Raw genomic sequence first — 14176 nt, forward strand, 5'->3', positions numbered from 1 at the left:
TCCAAGCAGTGAGATCAACTCTGCCACTGACATTGAGTCTGCATGTAATCAAGAAATGTCACAGACCACTGCACTACCTTCACTGATTAAGCCTCTTTAAAAACCCCTGGGTCAGGCAGAAACCTCAGAGTTGGCCTTTGGACAAGAGTCTGCCTTCTCCCCAGGTGGCCGGCCACCCGAACAAAGCTCATATTCCTTTCCGGTCAAAACTCATCTCTTGAGTGTTGGCTGATGGGCACCCAAACTTGGATTTGGGGAACACTTTCTGTCTTCGGGGGTCAAACGTAAAATATGCAGTCATTAAGTTTCCAAATGCTCACTCCCCTAGCATGCAAATTTCCTTCTAAATAAAACAACAACATTCCTTCATCTGGCAGCGGGATGCCGCAGACCAGGAAAAATTTACCCTTGGGTAGACGTAGGTAGAACACAAATCTGAGAGGAAATATTTGAGAATATGGCTGAACCAATTTGGACTACAAATCTTTAGAGAAACTGAGAATAAAATCTATACTTAGGAACTGAGGTTGTTATTTTGAAAGTAGTGTTACTGAGTGAATAATTATAAGCACGCTAGAAAATGGCAATGAAGAAAGAATAGAGGATATTAAAGTATTTTATGGAACTGTAGTCAAAAGACAATTGGACTTGGAAGAGTCAAATTGCTGCCTTGCCTCTAATTAGCTCTGTGAACCTGGGCAAAATTGTCTAATCGCATTAGTGCAGGGCCCAGGAATGCAAAAGAAGAGCAGATCAGTGATTTCACTATTCTTCATACCTATTTCATTTTCCTCTGAGTTCTCCTTGGATTTAAAAATGGGGAGATGGAATTTCATTACTTATGTGACGCTTCCCATTCCCTAACCTTAATTATCCTTAATTCGTTGATACACTTTCATTTGGCCATCTGTAAAATAAGCAAAATGTCTCAGTCTAGAGAATTAAGGAACACAAGGATCTTTAGGTTCTCTCCAGCCTGTCTAATGTCCCTATCCCTCACCCTTGAAGACAGGAGCTAGATCTGTCCTGTTCTCTGCTGCATGCCAAGCATCAGCACAGTGCCTGGCACATGACAGGCACTCAAAATATTTGCAGAATAAAGAAACAACTGTATGCATCAAATCCAACACCATTTATCTTTCACTTGATTCGCTGGTTGTCAGCTGACTCCACATACAGGCAATGATAAATGGCACTCAGGGCAGCACAGAGTGCTGTGACAGCACATATTTTTTAGGGCTATCGGGAGTTTAAGTTCTCCAATGTGGCATGTTCAATAATTATAATACTGCCATCTGAAATTCTTCATATAGGTCTTTAGTTTTTACTAACAGAAACGAAAACATGAGCAGAAGAGCCAGATTCCAAGGAAAAGTGCAAAGAAAGCAACTCCAGAGGGAATTTGGACAGTGGAAGGAAAATATTAAAGATTGTTATTCCCCACAGCAATAGACAGACTCTTCAAACTGAGGCTGCTACCATCTGCAGTTGTCACTGGCCATCTGCTTAGGTCTAATCTGGTCTATCGCTAGCATTGAATATAAGTTTAAATTCTCCTCTAAGTAAATTCCAGAAAAGGTTCCCTTACCCTTTCCTGAATTGTGAGCTAAGTTTTCATCCTTGGACTATTTCGGCAAAAGCATTAAAATGCTCCCCATATAAGGTCAGGCCTATGGCCCAGCTGGCAACCATCACCTGTGAGTGCCAAACAAGGAAGGCGGCCACATACTGTGCCTCTTGTAGTAAACCTCCTCATGGTCCAACCTCTGCTTTGTTTTTCAATATCAAACCTGCAATTAACATAAATATTGACATCAACATATTGATGCTACACACGGGTGTGGAAGGGAGAATTCTAAGATGCCCCCTCAAATTCCAGCTCCCCGATGTGGACGCACTGCATAATCCCTCCCCTGGAGTGCAGGCGGAACCTGTGAATATAAGATAGTCATGCCCTCATTAGGGTGCAGTGATCAGAAGGATCAGGAGCAGATCAGAAGGGATCCGGAGCCAGAGAGATGCACTCCTGCCATCCTGAAAAAAAGAAACCATCTATGTTGTGAAAAGACCTGTGGAGACCACAGAGGTTGGACCAGGTCTCCTGTCGCTGAGAGCAGCCTCTGGCCAACAACTCGCAAGATACAATGGGGATATCAATCTTAAAACCACAGGGAACTGAATGCCCCAACATGAGCTGAAAAGAGGACTCTCAGCTCCACTTGAGAATTGCAGCCTGACCTAGAGAAACCCTGAGCGGAGAACCCAGTGAAGCCCTATCCGGACTCCTGACCCACAGAAATGTGAGATAATAAATGGGTGCTGTTTTAAGTTACTACGTTCGTGGTCATTTGTTACAAAGCCACAGCAATCTAACACAAAGGGGAAAAAGCCATGAACATATGATGACGTCATGTGAATGGGCAGAGTGCTGGAGAAGATAAATTCAGTATATATAATGAAAAAAGATGGGCTCCAGGCTCCAGTGGTTGAACTGTCCTTTAATACACAGAGCTACACTTGGGATGGGAACACAGCCATCAAATAATGAATAGAGCTACTATGAAGTAGCTCATGGGAATTATACACCCATGAGTATTATACCAAGGCTCTCCACTGCCTAGCATGTCCGGCATGTAGCAGGTGGTCAATAAACAGTATTGTTGAGTTAATAAATATTGAATAAATAAGTTAATTTATTATTGAATAAAATGTTCTCTTAAGAATTAGGAAAATAATGAACATAGTTATTTGATGACTCAGCATACACTTAACAAATCTGTAGTGCCTTGCAAGTTCCTACCATGTACCATAACAGAGTGGTTAAAGAACTGTTCATTTCAGGAGCTACCTCTCGGAATGAATTCTGGGGGCTGAGGATCGAAGGATATTTCCTTTTTATTATGTATACTTCACATCCTTGGAAATTTTTGCAATAAGTATTGAATTTTTAATAATAAAAGATACACTCTAACAATTAAAAAAAAGTTCCATCTGAGAGCATGACTGGAATCAGATACCTTTAAGATTTTCAAACTGCAAGCAGAAAACCTTTTCTTTGCAACACTCAGCATTTTGCCAGACATTTATAGTAATGTTGAGCAAACTGCTCAGTTGGGATGGCACATCCTTTTGAGGGCCTCTTTTGCTAGTTGTTGTAGGGATGCAAAGAAGCAATATCCTCAAAACAGATGAAAAAAAAAACAAAGTAAGAAGAATTATAATTTATCGGGTCTATTAGTGCCATGCATTGTGCTAAGTGCTTGATGGATTATCTTACAAATTTTCCCCTCAAGGAGTTTGAAATGTATTTGAAGAAATCAAATATAATTACAAAATAATAACTCAATAATAATTAACACATCTAGGTAGCATGTCTGTGCCAAGACGTGCTGGAGTGTGTGTGGCAGAGGCAGCAAATGAAATGGAGAGGAAGAAACAATCCCTAGGGATGGGGGCACAGAGAAAGGTTGGTGGCAGAGCTGGGAGGAGCACGAGAAGCCAATCTGGCTGGATCAGAGGGTGTGTACCAGGGAGAAGGGCAGTCCAGTTGAGGGTGGACGACTGGCTGGTTGGTGCTTCTTCATGGGCTCGGTGGACCAAGTGAAGATGTTTTCAGCTCATTCCAAGTCAATATTTATATATTGTATTTGGAGGAAATCCATGAGTTACAGAAACCTGCTAAAGGCTTCTAAAGCTAAAGTGATTTAAGTAAATTAACTGTCCATGGGTAGGTATATCGAACACACTGGAGGAGAGGAGAATAGGGAGGCAGGGGCAGCATTCAGGGGGCCCTGGCAGTGATCCCATATTGGGAAGATGAGCCAAAAACAAGGCAAAATAGTAAGATGAGGGAAAGTCTAGAGACACCACGAAGGACAGATTAAAAGGAGAGTTATAACATGGTTTGGAGAACAGTACAGGGAGAGAAAAAGTAAAGAAGATGCTGTGTTTTTAAATCTGTGTGACTGGAGGAAAGTGGTTTCATTGACAGAGAGAGGGAAGATGCCTTTCAGCGACTTCCATGATTTCTACAACATCAGCCAAAGTCCTAAGTGTCCCACTGGAGGCTTCCTAAGGCCTGCTTTCTCTCTGCTGCATAACATCGTGCACATGGTGAGCAGGCAGGCGCATATTGGGACCATGCTCTGGACACAGCAGGCTGTTCCATTCTTCCATGCCTTTCCTCTCCTTCTCTGTTTCACTGTGTTCTAGGCATACTTTACATGTCTGTCTGTCCTCTCCTCTGGAAGTCCTTCTTGGACCCATCTAAGTGATGATGCTTCTCTTGTCACACTCCAACACCTGCGAATGAATACCTCTGCCACAACATCCATCAAATTGTTCAAGTTGTTACTTGTTATGTGTTTGTCTATTTCTCCATCCTAGACTGTGAGCTCCCTGAGAGCAAGGGCTGTATTTTACTTGCTTTTATATGCTCAGCAACTAGAACTATTCCTGATACATAGCAGACACTCAATATAAATTGTTGGATTTTGAGTTTAATTTATCTGAAATTTGGGTGATGGTAGGACAGACTCTAGTATGATGAGAACTTTGTGTTCCAAACAAATGGTTAGCATACTTCACAAGGATTTAAGTTTCAGACATTAAGCAAGATATTCACAATTGAAAGAAGCACTTTGAATCACTGCTAAAACTCTCCGTGATAAAATAGAAAGTCTGGATGCTAAATGGAACCCCAAAAGTTTCTGCTGATATTATCTCTATAGCAGCATTTAGAAGGGTTACTCAATTTCAAGATTTGAAATGAACAACTTCATTTCCAATAAGAACTTCAACCTAAGGTCAGGAACAAGACAGGGATGTCCACTCTCGCCACTGTTATTCAACATAGTACTCGAAGTCTTAGCCTCTACAATCAGACAACACAAAGAAATAAAAGGCATCCAAACTGGCCAGGAGGAGGTCAAAATTTCACTCTTCGCAGATGACATGATACTCTCTATGGAAAACCCAAAAGATTCCACCACAAAACTGCTAGAATTGATTCATGAATTCAGCAAAGTTGCAGGATATAAAATCAACACACAGAAATCGGTTGCATTCCTATAAACCAACAATGAAGCGACAGAAAGAGAAATCAAGGAATCGATCCCATTTACAGTTGCACCAAAAAACATAAAATACCTAGGATTAAACCTAACCAAAGAGGTAAAAAATCTATACACTGAAAACTATAGAAAGCTTATGAAAGAAATTGTGAAGAAGACACAAAAAAATGGAAAAAGATCCCATGCTCCTGGATAGGAAGAACAAATATTGTTAAAATGTTGACACCAACCAAAGCGATCTACATATTAAATGCAATCCCTATCAAAATAACACCAGCATTCTTCACAGAGCTAGAACAAATAATCCTAAAATTTGTATGGAGCCAGAAAAGACCCCGAATAGCCAAAGCAATCTTGAAAAGGAAAGATTGCCAAAGCAGGAGGCATCACAATCCCAGACTTCAAGCTATACTACAAAGCTGTAATCATCAAGACAGTATGGTACTGGCACAAGAACAGACACTCAGATCAATGGAACAGAATAGAGAACCCAGAAATGGACCCACAAACGCATGGCCAACTAATCTTTGACAAAGCAGGAAAGAATATCCAATGGAATAAAGACAGTCTCTTCAGAAAGTGGTTCTGGGAAAACTGGACAGCAACATGCAGAAGAATAAACCTGGACCACTTTCTTACACCATACACAAAAATAAACTCAAAATGGATGAAAGACCTCAGGAAGAGGTAAGACAGAAAGCCATCAAAATCCTCGAGGAGAAAGCAAGCAAAAAGCAATTTGATCTTGCCCACAGCAATTTCTTACTCAACATGTCTCGGGAGGCAAGGGAAACAAAAGCAAGAATGAACTATTAGGACCTCATCAAAACAAAAAGCTTCTGCACAGGGAAGGAAGCAATCAGCAAAACTAAAAGGCAACCGACAGAATGGGAGAAGATATTTGCAAATGACATATCAGATAAAGAGTTAGTATCCAAAATCTATAAAGAACTTACCAAACTCAACACCCAAAAAACAAATAATCCAGTGAAGAAACGGGCAAAAGACATGAATAGACACTTCTCCAAAGAAGACATCCAGGTGGCCAACCGACACATGAAAAAATGCTCCACATCACTCATCATCAGGGAAATACAAATCAAAACCACAATGAGATACCACCTTACACCTGTCAGAACGGCTAACATTAACAACTCAGGCAACAACAGATCTTGGCCAGGATGCGGAGAAAGAGGATCTCTTTTGCACTGCTGGTGGCAATGCAAGCTGGTGCAGCCATTCTGGAAAACAGTATGGAGGTTCCTCAAAAAGCTAAAAATAGAACTACCCTACGACCCAGCAATTGCACTACTAGGCATTTACCCACGGGATACAGGTGTGCTGTTTCAAAGGGACACATGCACCCCCATGTTTATATCAGTACTATCAACAATAGCCAAAGTTTGGAAAGAGCCCAAATGTCCACCGATGGATGAATGGATAAAGAAGATGTGGTATATATATACAATGGAGTATTCCTTGGCAATCAAAAAGAATGAAATCTTGCCATTTGCAACTATGTGGATGGAACTGGAGGGTATTATGCTAAGCGAAATCAGTCAGTGAGAGAAAGACAAAAATCATATGACTTCACTCATATGAGGACTTTAAGAGACAAAACAGATGAACATAAGGGAAGGAAAACAAAAATAACATAAAAACAGGGAGGGGGACAAAACAGAAGAGACTCATAAATATGGAGAACAAACTGAGGGTTACTGGAGGGGTTGTGGGAGGGGGGATGGGCTAAATGGGTAAGGGGCATTAAGGAATCTACTCCTGAAATCATTGTTGCACTATATACTAATTTGCATGTAAATTAAAAAAAATAAAAAAGTAAAAAAAAAAAAAACAAGTTAAAAAAAAACTTCAAAATAACGCTCTCCCTACACCTAAATTATCCTGTGCAATCACCATCTTTGAGAAAGAAATGAATGCTTCACAGAAATATAACAAAAAAGAAGGTGGCCTGCTGTACATATATCCAGATTGCCTACTGTGTTTGCAAAATACAGGACTTGCACACAAAGCTGTAAATAATAATAATAATAATAATAATAACAATAAACAACTTGGTAACTTATATTTTTAAGTTACTTGCAAAGTACAGGACTTGCATAAAGCTGTAAACAATAAAAATAATAATAATAATAATAATAACTTGGTAACTTATATTTTTAAGTTACTTTCACATGCACTCTTTCTTTGAACCTGACAATATCTCTGTGAGGTAGCCAAGATGTTGTTATTCTCGTGTTATGAACGATGTTGTGGTCCTCCACTCCTGCCTCATCTCCTTTGTGGGAATAGTGACCGTTTTTCTCACTTCTGCCTGCCGGTAGGACATTTTCTGGGACCTGAAGCTTTATACAACTTTTAAGAAAAGGAATGTAAAATCATGAATATAAAGTTAGGGATGAAGCATAACTTTTGGGCTTTACATGTATTAACTCATTCAATCGTCACAGTAACACAGCACTATGATTACCATTTTACTGATGAGAAAACTGAGTCATTGAGATTTTTCTCCTCCATGACTCTGTCTCAACGTGTGAACAGAAGGCCGAGATAAAGAGAAGCACACCAGTGCCCAGACCTCTAACCAGGGCGGCACTACATGAAGGACACCCATTCTAATGGATGAAACTCATCCAGAGACCACAGCCTGTAGGCTGCCAGGACAGCCAGGCCCAGAACCAACCAGAACCTACTACATCTGGGCCTGTGCATTCCAGGACATTATCATGATGCTACAGTTAACTAAGTCTGTGGAATCTCAGAAATAATCTTTTCATTATTTTGGGGAGTTTTCATTATTCTGGGTTTATTAGAAGGGCCATCTGAATCTCCTCAGACAGGGCTAAGCATACACACACACACACACACACACACACACACACACACACACACGGGCACTCATCCCACAGCAAAGGAAATTCTGATGTGGCAGAGTCTTGAAAGATCATACACGCATCCTAATCTATTTTACACTGAGATTCAACTGATAACCTTATAACTGAACTTCACTGAAGTTCACACGTGGTTGTAGGTCCTAAACGAAGTAGTGTGCAGTGTGTGTGCTGGTGGACTTATTGGGCATAATCTGAATACTGTGTGCAGAGACGTCAACAGCGATGAAGACTGGCTTCACGGCTATGGCATGAAGAGATAAAGCAGGGAGGGAGGGGAGGGTGGGTGATGGGTATTGAGGAAGGCACTTTTTGGGATGAGCACTGGGTGTTGTATGGAAGCCAATTTGACAATAAACTTCATATATTGAAAAAAGAAAAGAGAGATAAAGCAACCTCGAAAAAGCACACACAACTGAAAAATCGAAAACCGATCTAAAAGTAGCACGTTTAGAGTTGTAAGAATGACTGCCAAATTTGTTTGAAGTTCTCAAAAATAATGTCGAGGGTCTTACTTCTGATACTACTTTTTTCTTCTCTCTTACGCCTTTTCTTCCAGACAGTTTGGAAAGTCTCACATCATGAGAAAAGGTAACTTTTTGAATACGTCGAGACAATGTCTCTCATACCAAGTAATCACCTGAGACAGGATCAAAAAAGAGCTGGAAAAGCCATTATTTAAACTGGGAAAAAAGAAATTCTTCTTCAGCACCATCATCCAAATGTTCACTTTTGCACAACTCTAATGCCTTTGGGTTTTAAAAATCTGTGCTAAAATCACTGCAGAATCTTAACACTGAAATATTTTCTTTCAACTTTTCATTTAAAAAATACAAATGTAGAGTTTTCATATTTTTAACCGGGGATTTCGGAAAACATCACATTGAAAAGATAATTACTTGCTATATGCTAGCCTTTATAATGTTCCCTCAGCCATGGAGGATACTTATTTCTCCAAATATGGAACATGGCATTAAGGATTCCCCCATACTGATGTTTTATTTCCTTTAAAATTTATTCAACAATGGCATCTCCTTTTGTGAAAAATGAAAATTATACATACACATTCTTTCTATATAATACAATCCATCCAGTCTATTAAAACATCCCAATAAAATGTATTTCCTCATTTCTTAAGCAGAACTTAAATATGTTTCTCTTTGGTATGTGGAAAATGTAAATCATCATCCATCTATCGCTTCATTCATTCAATAAATACCTAGCACTTCTGTTTGCCAATGCACTGGGTGTATAAGACAATATCCTTGCCTTCGCTGAACTTAAATTTGAGTGAAATTCCCAAAGGCCTTCACTGGTATTTAGCAGAACACTTGGATATATTTGTCCAATTTTCTTCCTTCTGGGAAATATGCTGGAAATGTTTCCTAAAGTTCATAATAAATATTGGGGGTGGAAAATGGCGGAAGCAAGACTTGTACTTTATGAAAGAAGAAATAACTATTAAAGCTATCCACTGGTAAAAATGACTACCTTGCAAAAATAGCAGACTGTGACACTGTTAATATTCTAGTAGTGAGAAGAAACTCAAGCTGGATGAGTCTGGAGAGTTGGAAATAGTGCCTAGCAGACTCCCACATTAGGTGAGATGTCAGGGGTGCTAAATTCAAAGGATGCTAATTCAAAGTGCTACCTCAAAGAGTGTGATGTTATCAAATCTGACTTACAGACTAGACTACTGAGATGCCAAATATACCAATGACAAGGCATTAGTATTCTCACTCCATAATAACGTTTTAAGTTGTATTAATTGGTTCACCTGAAAAACTGATAGAAAACAAGGAGTGTAAATATCTGATGCAGAAATTATTCAAGAATTGCATACATGTTCTCAGCCATCTTAGTTTTTTGGAGAGTCCGAAACATTCTGATGAAGTTTAACTTTACCAAATTATTTAATCACATCAACAAATATCTGATCAGGGTACATGGGTGGCTCAGTCGGTTAAGCATCTAACTTTGGCTCAGGTCATGATCTCACAATTCCTGAGTTCGAGCCCTGTGTTGGGCTCTGTGCTGACAGCTGAGAAATAGCCTGCTTCAGATTCTGTGTCTCCCTCTCTCTCTGTCCCTCCCCTGGTCATGCTCTATCTCTCTCTCAAAAATAAATATTAAAAAACTAAAAAAAAACCATATCCAATCAATCAACAATATTTTATATGACTCGTTTTTCACAGATGTAATGCAGTAGCTTTGGTGATTCCAATGACAACATTATTAGCTGCAAGGCTTTGAGCAAGTTCCCAACCTTCTCTGAACTTCACTTTCCTCACCCATAAAATCGGGCTACATAGTACCCATCTCATAGCATTGTGGTAAGGATCTGAATAGTCAGAAAGAGCTCTTTTGAGGAGGTCTTTGGAAGCTGTGGAAGGCAAAATAGCTCCACAAATATGTCCACATCCTAATCCCTGGAACCTGTGAATATGTTGCATTCCATGGCAAGAGGGACTATCTAGATGAAATTAAGGTTACAGATTTTAAAATTGGGAAAGTACCCTGCAATGTCCAGGTGGAATCAATCTAACCACATGAGTCCTTAACAGAACTTTCTCTGACTAGAATGAGAGAGAGAGGTAGCAGAAGAGAGGGTCAGAGAGATTGAAAGTGTTAAGGTTCCAAGAGATGCAAGATTTCTGGTTTGAAGATGGAAGCAGGGAATGTGCCAAGAGAGGCAGGTGCCCTTTGAGAACTGAGAAAGGCTCTCAGCTTGCGCTCAGAAAGGAAACTGGGACCTCAGTCTTACAACCACAGGAACTGAACTCTGCCAACAATCTGAATGAGTACAGCACCCTCAGACAAGAGGTCAGGCTGGCTGACACCTTAATTTCTGCCTCATGAAACCCAGTGCAGAGAAACCAGCCACATATACTCAGACTTCTGACCCACAGAAGTGTGGAAGAACATCTGTGTTGTTTTTAAGCCATTAAATTTGTGGTAATTTGTTACAGCAGCAATAAAAAATGAATACATTATACACTTGAAATTAATATAATATTATATGTCAAATATGCCTCAATTTAATAAAAAAACTAATACATTTATATTTGGATTCATCCTGGGACTGTAAGTTCCTACCCATTGTACCACCATTATTTACAACAGATATGGATTGAGGAGTGTGTTATGGGTAAATGTGAAATACACGTCAGTTAAGAAAACAAGAAAGCTATTTGAAGCTGAACAAGTTAAGGACACTGTCAGAAGGGACACTGTTCAGATTGCTAGACTTTTCCTCAAGCTCTGATCTAAATTATGCAGTAATTACAAAAAGTTAAAGCTGAATTGATCTCCAGGAAAATTATAAAGAAAAGTTCTCAAAGGATTAGTCCAGAATCTTTTGTTGTACTTGAATTACACCGAAGGATGTAAAACAACTTCTTCCTCGTTCACTATCTCCGTATTACCGGCATACGGTACCTGCTTAATAAAAATCTATTAACTGGACAAGTGAAAGCATATTTACGGTGACTTGAAATAGAGAACTATTATTATGCTTTGCATTGAACTAGTACTTCTGTATCAGCATCTGTTTAAGGGATTGCTCTGATTTCAAAAATTTCAAACTTGTTTTGGCTAAGTTTATGCAGACCGTGTGGTCCCCAGTAAACATTACCATAGTAATGTTTTCAGGAGTAAAGGGATAAAGAAGGAAGATGATGCTGATGAGCTCCAGAACTAAATCACGTTGGCTGCTCTCTGGCTCTGGCCAGGCATCTGCGAGGGCAAAGAGAGCATGTTTCTATGGATTGGCTCATCAGGCTAATGGGCTGTTGGCACTTCTCTCCCAGGACAGTTGAAACTCCTGAGACAGACTGAGCAGGAAGAGAGAGCTCGCAGATCCCTTGTGATAAACAGGGTCCTCGGCTTTCTTTGCATGAATGGCTGCATTATGTGCAGATGTTCAGTGCACTTCCACAAGCTTTTATGGATGAATAAGTGGTATCATTATGATGTGATTTGACCAGAAATGAAGCATGGCCCACTGCCATCTGCAAAAATCCTATCTTTCTGGTATAGATTGTAGAGGGATGAAGCTAATGAAACTAAAATACTCCAGAAATACGGATGACTCCTGGAAAGACTATCAATTAATCTCAAAATAAGAAACTGAATTTCTCTCTGCACCATTCTAGCTTTGAAAATCTTTCACTTCTGACTGTGCCTTCTTTGCATTAAAACAACAACAACTTTAAGCCATTCCATGAAAAAAAAAAATCTGTCTCACAGGAAAATAAGTGGAGCTAAATAGGAAATATCTCCCAACAGCTACAAAAGTCAGCAATTTCTGTCAGTCAGAAAGGCATATGATGTGCAAAGTCAGCATATTTCCTACTTTGACTCCTCTGTGACCAGGTCTTCACACATCTCCAGCTGAAGAGACAGAAGATAGATTTTGTATTCCTCACATGATAGTTGGGAGAGGATGAGAGGCGGTGAGGGACCTAAATGCAAAGAAAAGGAAATGAAGAGGGGAAGTTAAGGGAGTGGTTGGATTGTTCACACCTGCCTAATGTGCAGGAGAAGATTTCAGAATACTAAGACAAGGAATGATGACCCATTGGGTCTCCTATCTCCCAAAGCTAAGAACTGAACACTTCAAATACAATGATGTCAAATCACTGGTAGATGGAAATAGACAATACCTTGTGCAAAACATTAGTCAGAAGATGTACAAGAACTTAAAAAGAAGAAAAAAGGGGGAAAAAATTAAGCCTAGAAAAAATCTACTTGGATATAGCTCTCAGGGTGGGGAAGGGCTTTCTAAGTAATGAACAAATTCAGAAGATCATACTGATACATTTAGCTATATTAGATTAAATGTTCCTATATTAAATACGCCATAAAATTAAAAGGCGAAGAAAAGATTCCCAAGAAATACTTTTTAAGAAATATTCCCAAGAAATACTTTTTAAAGTTTGGTATCCTTAATATAAAGACAGCACTTACAAAAATTTTCATACCATGAGATAAAAATGTTCAATGAACATGAGCAGAAATTTTTAAATGGCTAGTAAGTACATGCAAAAATGTATTCTGCTACTAACCAAAAAAGTATAAGGTAAAAGAAGATACTATTTTTTCTATCAAATGGGAAAAGTTGTTTATTATTCCTTTTAAAAATAAAACCACTCTGGACTGTTAAAGATACCAAGAGGCAGACTTGCTGTCTGTAAACTGAAACCAGATAACTAACACTAATAAAAATCAGAAATAGAGTGAAAGATGTATGCTGCAAGCTGTTTATAGAACTTTATTTAAGCATATGAAACCAGGAACACTCAGAGACTGGTTAAATATAGCCATGGCTCTGACACTGAAAGTGCCTTCAGAGATTTCTTAGTGGTATGAGAACAGCCTTATGATGTATTAAGTGAAAACTCAGAATTAAAAAAAAAAAAAGCTACATGTTCAGTACCCAAACTTAATTATAAAATTTGCTTTTATCTATGTAAGAAAATTCTAGAAAAATATACATCAAAATAAAAAGAAGGATTATCTTTGGGTTATAGGAGGCAGGCATAGCAATGTGGCTCAGGCACCAGCAAAGCAAAAGCAACAATTTTTTTTTTCTGAAAGAACTTCATGATTAAAAAAGAAAAAGCAATGAATTAGTCATCATGAGAAAAATCAGAATATGGTTGGACTTCTTTATATTTACTGCGCAGTTTGGTAGTATTTTCATTTCGAAATACAAACATGGGTTGAAGGGATTATATCCTTCTATTCTTTGCTTAATCTCTTGATTTGCTCTGAATGCCTTGATCTGGTCCTAGTTACAAATGATTTTTATTTTCTAATTTATATTTTCCTACACTTTCAATAATTTCTGCAATTAGAATGTCCGCTCATTTCTCTGATCAGACAAAACATTAACTGAATCACCGAAACATTCAGTGATAACTTTATACCCAATTTTTTTTATATTTGGAAGATATCATTAGTTCCCACAAGTTAGGCAAATCTCACCAAGTCCTGGTTATTTTTGAAGACTTACAGCAGAACCAGCAGCAGACTGGGTGAATGGGACTGACACTCCAACTGCAGCTAATACAGAGGCACAGCTACCCCAGCGTGGGCTAGCCTTCCTCTCCCCCCAACCCCACGCAACACTCTCCTATTAATGTTGCTAAATTCCAACAGTCCATTTTGAGACCGCGCAAGTGGGGGGAAGGG

General features: G+C 39.1%; 1 protein-coding gene across 3 annotated transcripts in view; it reads right to left on the reverse strand.

Annotated features, from left to right (window-relative positions):
* The window catches only part of SLC35F1 (solute carrier family 35 member F1), a 439134-nt gene that overhangs the window by 298842 nt on the left and 126116 nt on the right, over positions 1 to 14176 (reverse strand). The gene's annotated exons all lie outside the window — the stretch shown is intronic.

This window comes from Acinonyx jubatus, chromosome B2, assembly GCF_027475565.1.
Source record: "Acinonyx jubatus isolate Ajub_Pintada_27869175 chromosome B2, VMU_Ajub_asm_v1.0, whole genome shotgun sequence".
NCBI lineage: Eukaryota > Metazoa > Chordata > Mammalia > Carnivora > Felidae > Acinonyx > Acinonyx jubatus.